Here is a 14278-nt window from a genome sequence, read left to right on the forward strand (position 1 = left end):
CTGCATCCTAAAGAACCTATGAGAGGCCTGTTGTCGACCTACACTCGCGGGCTGCTGCACATTCAAAAAACACATGAATGTCATCCTCGACCTCATTATCACACACGAGACAACTTAATTCACAATCTACACGACGTTGTACCAGTCGACACCGCGTTGGGAGACAACCTCTACACAACCGCCAAAGTAAGTGACACGCTTTGGGAGAAGATTGAGCTTTCCAAATATCATTCCAATTACCCGCTACATGGTGTTTATCACTTCGAATAATACATCTCATGGCTAGATTGTATCCGGATTTAACCGAATAACACCCATTCTTTTCCTCCTCCCAAACCACTTTGTCCTCTTTAACCGAACTAATAAGAGGGGTTGCAATAATCTTTTCTACTACTTGTCCTATAAACAAGTTACAAATTTTAGCTATATCTCACGCTTTATAATTCTCAAGTAACAGATCTTTAACAAATAAAGGATATACACCTTCCACTTGAGGTGAGGACACCCAACACTCATAATTCCCTCGAAGCCACGGGTCATACATAACGTGAATCTTGTCACCACTACCGATCTGCCACCTACACCCGCGTAAAAGAATTTCTCTAGCATTCCAAATACTACACCAGGCAAAGCTAGGATTGTAACCCAAGAGGCTTCAAATAACGAAGAGCGCGGGAAATACCTTGCTTTAATTAGTTTAGCCACCAACGTGTATGGATTCTGAATGATGTTCCATGCTTGTTTCGCTACCATAGCTAAATTGAACGCTTCAAAATTATGAAAGCCCAAACCACCATTCGTCTTAGGGCAAGCAAGTTTGTCCCAAGCTAACTAGTGGATCCCTTTACTATTGTTACTTCCACCGCCCCACCAAAATGCATTTAACATTTTCTCAATATTGTCAATGAATGATGAGGGAAGAATAAACATACTCATCACATAGGATGGGATGACTTGAAGTACATATTTGATCATAACTTCCTTGTCGGCCTTCGACAACGCTCTCCCTCTCCAGGAATTCATTTTCTTCCAGATACAAAATTTGATGTAAGAGAATATAGTTTTCTTACTTCTTCCGATCATAGACGGTAGACCAAGATATATATTTGTTCCTAAAATGTGTCGGACCCCAAGTATACTAGCTAGGTCTTCTTTATCTGTAAAAGATATATTACGACTGAAGAATACCTCGGACTTGGCCAAATTAATTTCCTGACCAGATGCTCGTTCATAAGTGTGTAAAATGGACATAAGGTGATTTACTTCCACTACGCTTGCCCAACAAAATAAGAAACAATCATCTGCAAACAGAAGGTGAGATACCTCTGGGGCGCCACGACAAATCCTCGCTCCATGAACATCTCCCCTCCCGGTCGCTTGATGAATAAGAGAAGTCAACCCCTCCGCCACCAGAATAAACAGGTAAGGAGAAAGTGGATCTCCTTGTCGTAACCCACAAAGTTAGAATCAAGTTAAAAAAGAAAAGAAATAGATTATTATTGGTATATGCAAATTAAACTCGTGTAATAATAAGAATGAAAAAAAAATGCTATATGGTCGGTACTAAAAATTAGGTAAGAACTTTGACATTATCTTCCTTATGGATGAGGGTAGTAAGATAATTAAAGGAGACTTTTGCTCCAATTAATTAACCTATAATAATCTTACCTCAACCTATACTTTAGCCTACTATTTGGCTGAGGAATGTAGGATGTGACCCCTAGTCATTTGTAGTTTAAGAAAAGGAAAATAATTTTGTCAATAAAATTGAAAATACTATGTTTAGAACCAAAAATACAATGGCTCTTTTTATTTTGGGGGGTATTTTTATTTTTGTTCATATTATATAATATGTGAGGCAACTATTCTCTTGGGCACAAATATTTAATTAACTATGTATAAACCAGAACAAATTATAATTAACAATCAAGATATTTGAAATTGACTTGAATAAATAACAATATTTTCTAAAACAAACAAAAACAATATTTTCATGACAATACTTTCATTTACTAACATTTTAGTCAAAAAAAGAAAAATACTTTCATTTACTGACAAAAATTATTGTCTTAATTAATAATAATATTAAGTAGAACATTTATTGGAATACAAGTATAATAACCCCTTAAATATTATTTTTTTTCTCTACAATATGACAATTTTTTTTGGGTTCTCCAATAAATTTTGATATGTTTTATATAAGAATTTTATAAGAAAATAGTATTTATTAAAGGGGAGTATCAAGAGTACTTCCTATAATCAAAGTTGAAGATTACATAGATTGTAAACTTGTAAGCAGGGGCGGACCTATGTTGATCACTATGTGGGTCTTGGCCCCTACTAAGTTTTAAGTAATTGTTCATGAATTTACCATATTGTAATACTCGATTACGTAATACTCGATTACTTTATGTAATATATTTAGTTTCATTAACCTTCCATAGAGATAAACAAAAAACATAAGAGTTGGGCTCTATATCTCTCACCATCTTGATGGTATTGGTTTTGTTTTCCTTAGTATGATAATAATTAATAATATAATAGTATATTATAGTAAAAATTAAAAGCTTAGTATTGCAAAAAGAAAAATAAATTAAAGCTTAGAATTAGAAGGGATTAGCAATAGCAATTTGTACCAACAAAAACAAGTTAGAAGGGATTAGCAATACTTCTATTAAAATTATAAAAATAAATTTAAATGCGTTTTTTATTAGTTATTTTGGTCTTTAAATATGTTTTTAGGTAATTATTTAGTCTTTAAATGTATTTTTTGTTAATCAATTTAATCTATATAACGGTGTAAAAAAAATATAATGCCCTCACTACTTAAAATGTTTGCGTCCGTCCCTGCTTGTAAGCAATCCAATAGGTAAGCAATAAGAAAATTGCAAGTTAGAATCAAGTTTAAAAATCAAAGAAAATAAATCAAAGATTGGACAAATTTTGATATTGTTTGGTCCTTAATGCAATCTAGAGGGTGTCTGCTTTAGAGACCGTTAAGTGAGAAAAATAAATCAAAGAAAATTACTTGCAAGATACCAACAAACACTACATATACTAAGAGACAATTAGATTGACAGAGTTAATTAGTTATTAAAAATATAGTTAACACTTTTTTTTTACCAACAATGGATTAATAAAGATTCCAACAGTTCTGTTCCGCGCTCAAGTTTCGAGGTATTTTTGTGTTTGGACCGCATGTGAGTTCTCTCGATTTTGTTCCTTGTAAAAGGTGTTTTTATAAATTAAGATGTGTGAATGTTGTATATAAACTATCATTTGCCTTGATTCTCAAGCGATGTGCGACTTTTTAGATATATAGGAACACGATTATTACCTCTTGTGCATTAAAAATATTTGGTTAATAAAAGAAGTGGTAAAACATTTCTACTTATAACATAACAAAAAAAAAACACAATTTAAATAATAATCAACGAGACAGGCTAACAAACTTTGATTCAAAAGGCAAAAATTGTTATATTAATTTTGAGGATTTGTCTAATATACTAATATAGTCTTCAACAAAAGAGTTCAAAGATGGACCCGTCATTTTTAATATAATAATTAATTTTTAAAATAAAAAAGGGTAACAAATGTGATATATTTACTAAAAACTATGAAGTTTGCCTTTTGGAATTTTTCTAAGTTTATATTAGAAACACGCATATTTTGAAGTCCTTCAAACATTTAAATTGCGCCATAAAAAACAAATATATACAAATTTAATTAAATATAAAAATACAAATAAAGTGTTTTTTAATCACAAATAAAAAAAGTTAGTTTATCCCAACCAAAAAAAAAAAAAAAGTTAGTTTATTTACGGATTTGAATTAATAAGATTTTATGATATGATTCTTTTCCTACTTTAAAGTTTAACCTATGTGAATATTGTGACATTTCATATCACCTCATTTTTTGTGAATTTTCTTTTACTAGTACTACTGTACTAGTATGGTGGCATAATCTAATTAATATTGTGAGCTACTCTGCATCCAAAATTACGCAAACAAACAATAAGAAAATCTTCATGAAATCCTACCGAATATCACAAGAAGTTGTTTGCTTACCTGAAATTGGACGCAATGTTGACATGGCCCAAGAACAGATCCAAAAATTAGTTTGCAATTAATTCTCAATTCAAATTAGGAAGAGAGAAAAAGAAAGGAAGAAAAAAAAGGAAAAAAGTATCATATTCTTAGATCTTCAATTGTTCACTTCGGGTAAACATGTCACATCACTCAATAGGAGTATCATAATTGAAAATTTGACTAACCAATCGTTAGTTTGTCTAGTGGTAATTTAGCGCTAGATCGACTTAGTAAGAAGGACCGCGATTCAATCCATTCACAACTACGATCGAGAGGGGGCTGAATACTAATGGTAAAAAAAACTTAAAAATCTGAACAAGAAAATAGAAACGAAAAAAATAGATTAGAAGGACCAGAGGTGGCCTCAACACATGTGCGACGGCATCGGACCTCAAAATTTTGAGGGCCTCAACTCAAAATTTTGAGGTCCTATAATATTACTTATATATTATTTATACCTATAAAATATCAAATGTATATTAATAGATTATTTTTTAGGCCATAAAATAATAGTTATATATTGTTAATGTTCATAAAATATCATATGAGTATCAATAGATTAGTTATCTATACTCTTAAATATAGCTCTAGTCCATTTTAATCTTTGCATAAAATTTAATCTTAGATTAAGATGTTCTTTTTTGACGTTATATACAAAAATAATTATTTTGTATTTCTTGTCCCATTTGATTTAATGCAATTAGTTTAATATTGATAATTTATATATTTACAACAATAAGAATGATTTTTTTTATATGTTAAGAGACCACTTTTATATTTTGCACAAAGCCTCCAAAAATTCAGAAACGCCCTGAGAAGGACCACTATGCATACAAAAGTGTTATAATAAAACATTACATTAATAAAGAAAATAACATTTATGTTTATATGATAAATAGTAGAGGGACAAGAAATAAATAAAGGTTGGAGTTGGGACCAAAATGAGGTCCCGTATAGTTTTATTTGAAATCTTAGGTGGGTCCAATCAAATATAATCTTTTGTAGGGTCTCAAACCCATATTCATCTATTGTTAAATAGAAAATCAGATTTTACCAAAAAATAAATAAATAAATAGAAAATCAGATGTGTTCTAATGAACATAGCTCGAGATATCGTATTTTATATGTAAAAGTTGAAGTTTGAATTTCATTCGCTTCACTTATTCACTTTAAAATAGCTAAATTTCTAACCATTGAACAACTACTTAACCAAAAAAATAATAACTGAATTTTTACATCTGTAGATTTTTACATTCACGCATTTGAAATATTACTCATCAATTGATTAAAATTAGACAATAAAAAAACTTTTGTTTTTAATTTATATTTAAAATATCAAATTTGAATTTATTATCTAATTTTCATTAAACAATATTGACATCTCAAATGCGTGAATAGAAAGATTTAAAATGCTTGAAAAATATTATATATCCTATTAATATTTGGATTTTTTCCCATCAAAGGTGTCTAGAAAGAAAGTTTTTCTTCAACCGAGCAGAAAATTTGTCTAGCCAAATCTAAAAATTATTGTTTCTTTTTTATACAAAAAGAGAGTCAAAATCTAAAGAGAGGGAAAAAATAAACTTAGAAACTAACTGAACACTAACGAGACAAGCAAACGCTAAAATATCATAAAAAATGAGATGTTAAAGCCCACGAGGAGGAACCTAAAAAATATGCAACTCAAGATTTTAAAGTTAAATTGAAATTAGCAAACCAATCAATTTTTTTTATTTTTATTTTAAAAAGTCAAAGAAATATATTAAACAATTTAAGCACAATGAGTGCCTCTGAACTTGGCAATTCATGTTCTTGAGATCCCGAATGCGTCTTATTAAAATCGGAATCCTTTCAGTAACAATGCAATTTTCTATGATCATGTCAACTAACACTTTCTGTTGAATCGATTTCCACTCGAAGATATACTTTTTTCACACTTGATTGCAGGAGGACCCAATTGTTCCCTGCTACGTGTTTGTTCTTCTATGTGTATACCTAATTATATTTTGACAACGAGGACATAGTTTTAACGTGGTAGCACATGAACCGTCAGATCACGTCACTATCATGTACAATCATATAGTACGTTGGTTGTTTCCTTGCATAGCATTGTAAAGGACAGTTTATTTTTGGTACATACCGTAAGGATATGGGAAGAGCATCTATTTCACTTTTTCCAAATAGGTTTGATCTCTCCACAATGAGAGTACCTACTAGAGATTTATAGCATTCACCATCTCTCTACTTTTGAATGTTTAATATTTTAGTAACAATTCTTATGGTTCGTTTGATCTGTAAAATATAAATACTAGACAGAACAGTACAGTACAAGATAATACAAGATAGAACAGCACAGGACAAACGTTTAAGGTATTGAACAAACTTTGTGTTGTACGATGTTTGGTGGACAAAAGGTTATTTTGGTATTTTAGACAACTTGTGTTGAGAACAAAAAGTTGTCCTATAATTCTGTAGGGACAAGAATTTATTAAAAATAACAAGAGGTAATTAATTTATCCCTAAATGAAGAGTACATATTAGTACTCAAACCATACAACTAGGCCAAAAAGGATTACAATCAATGCTCCTCTTAGTCAAATACTATACTCAAACCCATATGCTTCTTAATTTTATAAAGGAAGCATTATCTATATCACCACGTGAATAAATCGACAAATAATTTTTTAAAAAGTATAAGAGGTACTCAATCAGACAACTAGGCCAAAAATTAAGGATTACAACCAAAAAATTATATGCTCCTCTTAAACTAAAAGAGATGCTTTCGATCGATCGCGGATACTGCCCCCCTCTCCAATACTTTATTCAAACCCATGTGTCTCGATTCTTAATTTAATAAAGGAAACATTATTGTATCGCCATGTAAACGATTAGACAAATATACAATTTATTACTCCCTCCATTTTCTTACAAGTGTCCAATTAGAATGATAACACCAAATTAAGAAAGTGGATTTTTGCACCTTATCTTCCTATTATACCTAGAGATGGGAATAGGCTAGGCCGAGCTAGGCTTTGCCAAGCCTGAGTCTGGCCTGCCAAAATTTTTAAGGCATGTGGCCTATCATAGGCTTATCTTTTAGGTCTGAGTCTGGCCTTTTGAAAGCCTAATGTGACATGTTAGCTTGTTTAATAGCCTATTTCACGTGAACATATTTATATTTATTTTTAAGTATACTTATGAAATGTAATAAATCAATGTCCTTTTGATATTTAACATGATATGTTAGAGACTTTGAATATATATGTCATCATATTTCAATTCTAGTTTATAATAATACATTTATATGTGTGAAAAACTATTGTCGATTAATAAACTTAAACTACTAAAAAAGTTAATAAATTTATAATTTAATCAAAGTACAAATTTTAATATATAAATATTGTGCATATTAATTTAAATAGGCCGGTCTAATAGGCTAAAAGACTTTTTTAATGGCCTGTAGCCTGACCTATTTAATTAAATAGGCTTATAAAAAAGTTTTGGTCTGCTCTATTTAAAGAAACTAGAACTTTGACCCATGCGGTGCATGGGTCTAATTAGGTGTAATATGTAACAATAAAAAATAAAATACAAAAATTCTAAGAGCATTTTCAATAAGAGTAGTATAGGGAATTTCATGGACTAATTATTCTATATTTATTTATGTGTTTATTTTATATTTTATATATTTTTTAAATAATTTTGGAACCCCATCGTTTTGTTTACTTATTAAAAAAAAAATTGCTGATAACTAAAGGTTAAAAAATTGATGATAATTAAAGGTTATAAAAAAACTAAAGACATAATCAATAACATAAACTTAAGTAGACATCCATAAATAAATAAAAATTGTGATTAATTCCGCCGTTCAAATTTATTGAAGACAGGGTTAACATATTAGGATTCCTAAATTCTTTCATAATTGAAGCACATGTTTTAGCGGTTGAAAGGTTTTATTGTAAGTAAGGGATGCAGGTTCGATGACAAATCTGTATTTTTTTAATATAAAGCTGCAATAAAAAGAAAGAGAAAATGAGAGGGGAAAAAATTTAGTTTAGGGTTAGCTTATGTTAGCAAGCTTATAATATAAGAGATTATCGGTTTTTAATTGTTTAAATTGTGCAATGAAAATTGATGGTGCTTAATTATCGTATGAAATCTTTCCTATGAAAATTGATGGAGCTTAACACTTTGTGGACATAATTTAAATCACAATTGGTCTGCTAGTGCATATTGTATCAATTGATCATCGGTTAATATTAAATATGCAATGTTAAAATCAAAATAATGAATGTGATTAATGACATAACTATAATTGTGTTTGGTTGTATTGCAAAAAAAAAATTGATTTAGCAGAATTGAGTTTGATAATAACTTTTCAAATTACACGTGATAATAACTTTCCAAATTTCACATAATAATTATTCTCTAAATTTATTACACGTGATAATAACTTTCCAAATTTCACATAATAATTATTCTCTAAATTTATGATCCGATAGAAAAAAAATCATTGATCAGGAAAGACATAAAAATATTTCGTGATGAATAATATAGTCAACAATAATTTTGATATGATATACTTTTAAAATTGATGGTGCTTATCAATTATTGCACATAATTTTAATCACAATTGATATACTTGCCATAGTGGTTGGAAATATTGCCTTGCGTTGAAGGGTTGCGAGTTCGAATCATAGTCAAGACAAAATTGTATTATTTTTTAATAAAAATTGCAAGATAAAATGGAGGGAAAACAAATTAGGGTTTAGAGTTTGCTTGTGTATACAAGCTTATAATATAAAAGATAGGTTGGGTTGGCCTGAGCCTATGTAGGTTAGGCATTACGGCCTAGTAGGCCGGCCTGACCTGTTTCCACCTCTAATTATACCCTCATCTTAATTCACCAATAAATTCCTTCTTTTTTTTTTGCACTCTTTCAAATAAATTTATTAGTTTGCACCTAGTACTCATCTTATTTAAATCTTCAATGAACCATTATTATAGATAACAAATTCTGTTTAAATCTAAATATAACAAGGAAGCAACAAACTTTCCTATCGTAAAAAAAAACAAAGTTTCTTTTTAAAAAAAAAAAAAAACTTTAGTTTTTCAAATATATATAGAAAATATATTGAAAAAGATAACAATAATTAACAAAGGGTATAATTGATAAATCATATTCTTAAAACACAAACTGGACAGTTAATTACAAATGCTAAATATAATAAAATTGGACGCTTTATAAAAAAACGGTGAGAGTAAAAAGTATAAGAGGTGCGTAAAAAAAATAAAAAATAAGCGGTACTCAATTTTCCCCTATAGGAAGAGTACATATTAGTACTCAAATGAGCAACTAGGCGAAAAAGGATTACACCCCAAACACTATGCTCTTAAACCAATATTATCCTCAAACCCATGTGACTTGCTTCTTAATTTAATAAAGGAAGCATTATCTATATCGCCACGTGAACGAGTCGACAAATAAATTTTTAAGATTCTAGTATTTGTTGAGAATATAGCAAGTGTGAGTTTGTGAAAATAGTCTCACATTGGATAGGAATGTGGTGACTTGAGCATTTATAAGTGGGAGAACCCACTCACCTATCACCTTAAGGTTTTGAGTGAACAAGTGGTGTGTCTCCCAAAAAGGCGTGTTGCTCAAAAGAACAAGTGCCACAAAAGTGAATGCTCCTCGCTTGACCCTCTCCCGATTGTTGCGCCAACAAATGGTATCACGAGCCTTTGGTTTCAAGAAAGGGACCGGCTTACTTGTATCGAAAAGTACCCCACATGGTCATGAGTAAGTGTCTCACATGTGGGTAAAAGAGTGTTCCGTTGAAGTGAGTCAACGGCGGTACAAAGTGTATGTGGAAGAAAGAGCTTCCACTTTAGGGGGAGCATTGTGGACTCACACTTGAGGGGGAGTGTTGAGAATATAGCAAGTGTGAGTTTGTGAAAATAGTCCCACATTGGATAGGAATGTGGTGACTTGAGCATTTATAAGTGGGAGAACCCACTCACCTATCACCTTAAGGTTTTGAGTGAACAAGTGGTGTGTCTCCCAAAAAGGCGTGTTGCTCAAAAGAACAAGTGCCACAAAAGTGAATGCTCCTCGCTTGACCCTCTCCCGATTGTTGCGCTAACAGTATTTAGGTAGAAAGATTATTGTATGTTTAGTTTTGTTGGTAGACATGACATTATATATGTAAAGTGGGAGTTTGAACTCCCCGAACATTCTATGCATATATTTACTTTAAGAGTCAAATTCTATATACTAAACTATTTGGTACGATATATTCATGTAGAAAGAAAGAGACACTAAAAATATGAATTAAAAAAAATAAAATAGCATGAATTTGGTACGATATATTCCCACTTTATTTCAAATCACCAAAAATTCAATCTAATGTCTCATAAAAAAGGGGGACAAATTGATCTGCTATATCATATTCATGTTATGCATATGATTTGTTTTTGGCAAGATGTGCAGGGGCGTCTCCGAGTTTTAGGAGGTTCTGTGCAAAATATAAAAGTGGCTCATTTAATAAAAAAAATTAAAAAAATTATTGATTTAAATTGCATATAATATAAAAAAAAACATTCTTGTAAACATATAAATTATCAATATTAAATCTTACATTAAATTAAATGGAACAAGAAATACAAAATAATTATCTTTGAATATAACGTCAAAAAGGAACATCATAATCTAAGATTAAATTTTATGCAAAGATTAAAATGGACTAGAACTATATTTACGAGTATAGATAACTAATATATTGATACTCATGATATTTATGAACATTAACAATATATAACTATTATTTTAGGGCCTAAAAATTAATCTATTAATATACATCTGATATTTTGTAGGTATAAATAATATATAAATAATATTATAGGATCTCAAAATTTTGAGTTGAGACCTCCAAAATTTTGAGGCCCTATGCCGTCGCACACCTCGCACATGTATGCGAGCCTCCGAATCTATTAAGATCTCATATTTGAAACTTTGAGAAACACCACCCTAAGATCATGTGGGAAAGAAATAATTAACATCATTTTTTTCATGGCACAAACCATTACGAATACGTGAGAGATAAGAATTATTAAAAAGAAAAGATAGGGAAGAAAAATAAAAATGAAAAAGTGAATGCATGAGCGGTCCCCATTCTATTAACGTGATTATAATGTTGGATTTTACCGACTTTGATGTCTAAATACAAATGCATGCATTTGCATTGACCCGTTTCTTTGTTCCAAATTAAGACATGTGAACCACATTTATCGATGCAAGAAAGAGTGGAGGAGAGTGGCACAATTGATAGATATTTGTATCCCTTATAGACTAATCATTTCGTCAAAGGTTCGATTCTCGATCGATGCATATGGAAAAAAAAATGTTGGCTATTGCAGTTATGCATATAGCATACCTTATTTAATTTGCAGAACAAATAAAAGTGCATTATAAGCTACGTACTTATCTGTATAGGATTAGTTTTTGTAGTTGCGTCCAGAATATACTTCGAGGAACTAGTCTTCGCAGTTAATGTTGAGATTTGTATAATGCATATTGGAGCAATTCTTCCATAGTCACTACCATTTGGTCTCCTTGTTTGATCACACTCACATATTTAGAAAAATGTAGAAAGGGAAATGAATTAAATATTATGTATTTTTAATATAATTAAATGATCAACCATTTTTGTGAGTATTTTTCTGCATATTGTCATTTAGACAGTTCCTCGTTCTGCAAGTAACAAATTAGTTAGTTGTAATCTATTGCTTATGTGTCAAGTAATAGTTATGTTTGTTAGCTAGAGAGTTAATAACCACTTTTGAGTTTGTTAGGGTGTTAGTTAGAAACTACCTTTGTAGCTTGTGTGTTAATCAATTCCTATAAATGCTTAGATTAATTTATCATTAGTAATTGTAATTGTGATTTTGACCCTAAACAATTCATTCATTGTTAAACCATTTTCATTGTTCTTCAGTCTTCTCCTTGCTCATGCATTTGCATTTTTTGGTTTTTCTGTGTTCCGACTCATAAGCGCGTTCGCGCCAGAGACTATGTGTGTGTGCTTGGTTTGATCTTTTGCTGCTTCTACCCAAAAAGAAAGTTACTTGAAAGAAACTTACAAACAATGTTAGCCTCCTGTAAATGAGATTAAGAGGTCTCTACACCTCTATGATGCTTTATTCTTCAATGAAAATAGCATAAGTAGTTGAAATATCATAGTTAACAAGTATTTGTTAAGCTTCTAGCAGTGATGGATTTGTGTAGTACACTATAGATTCTGAGTTCGATTTCAAGTTCATTGTAAATAAAAAAAATAGTTGCAAAATTAACTTCATTAATAATTTATGCTATAACAACAAAGAATTCAAAATTAACTTCTTTAATGCATTTTGTCAAACACTTTGTATACATAAATATCACTAAAATTCCTACCAAATAATTCAACCCAACAACTACCATATTATGATATTAAAACTCATTTCTTGGTTTTGGTTCATAGGCTGTTCGGGTAGATTTAACACTTTCTTGTATTCTGATTGGTGTGCTAATCCCTTAGAATGTATTCTTAATATCTAAGTTTTTTTTTTGTATTGTAAGGATTTGAGTACTCCTTATACTCCTCATTAATACAAATTTTGATTATCAAAAAAAAATATTATGATATTAAAACAACAAACCCTTATACAAAAAAAAAAAAAAAACCTTATTATAATCATTTTCAAACATAAACCTTAAAATCTATAACTACAAATTATATTTCTTTTGATATCAAAGAGGAAAAAAAAGAAGAGGGCTATTGCCCATATAACAACAAATTTCAACCTAACCCATAAATTATCATTTTACAAATTATAAATTAATTTGCAACAAAAACCACTTGTTGTGTTGATCACGTTGGATAGATGATAAAGGATGATTGAAGTGGATGGAATGACTTAGATTGATTAAGTTCTTTCTCATCCATCATGTACTGTTAATCAAACTTGAATATCATGTTAGTTGTCAAATGAATAACATATAACAGGCTTCAACCAATTTTATCAATTGCAAAAGAACCACCAAACCCCAAACGAACACGAATATCTTCAACTTTATTCGTATGAACAAGAGTTTTACATAAAAAAATTACATCAGGCTTGTATTTCCGAACGAGGTCTTGAATGGTGGGAACTACACTCGGGTTGCCTAGGCCCCGACAGTTCCAACTTAGAATACTCATTTTTCTCGACAGGCCTGCTTGCCAAGACCTGCGATAAAAAATTATGTTTACCCTTGTCTAGTGTGTGTTCTTCATTGGACTCCTTCCCACCAGAAGCACATTAGCTTCCACGTCATTCACTATAATTAAGTTGGACTACTAATTAATTCTGCAATATTTTTTTTTTGATGTTTTCTTTTCCCACCTCCCATGAATCTTTTATACCCCCAATATTCCAATTTTGCCCTTGCAGAAAAATTCCGTTCGCAGAAACCAAATTTTTTCTAGTGCAAATTCAGAGTAAATTTCGGTTTAAAAACCGAAATTTGTTTTCAAGGCAAAAAAAAACTTCGGTTTCTACGAACCGAAGTTTTTTTAAGGGCAAAATTGAAAATTCAAGAGGGATAAAAAATTCACGAGGGGTGGGAAGAGAAAACATCTTTTTTTATGATAGTGGGCCGAAGCCCAGCAATTAAATCTTTTTCTTCTCTTTCGGTTTTTCTTCCACATTCAATGCGAAATTTGATTGGCCATTGAATGTTACTATATACTATTAATTATGGTAATTAATTACATTACATGCTAATGCTACGGTGGACCACCTTCACAAGTGGTCCATCATAGATAAGTGATCTATCGAATATGAATTTTACGAAATTCACTGTTGGATTGAAAGTTTATATCGTATAGATCATTCATAAATTTTTTAATTTTTTTTTAAAATCATTTGATATGTTCCGTTAATCTTGATGTGTCTCAATAACATATCAAATGATTTTCAATTTTTCTAAATTTTTTTATGGATGATCTAAACTTTTAATCCAATGATAGATTTTATAAAATTTGTATTTATTATAATGTTATTCATTAATAATCCACCATGAACCACTTGATGAAGTAATCCATATTAGAATTTACCTAGATTACATAGTATTAATGAAAAGCAGCGACTGCGCTGCTAATTAGAGT

The sequence above is a fragment of the Trifolium pratense genome, linkage group LG2 (genome assembly GCF_020283565.1).
Source record: "Trifolium pratense cultivar HEN17-A07 linkage group LG2, ARS_RC_1.1, whole genome shotgun sequence".
NCBI lineage: Eukaryota > Viridiplantae > Streptophyta > Magnoliopsida > Fabales > Fabaceae > Trifolium > Trifolium pratense.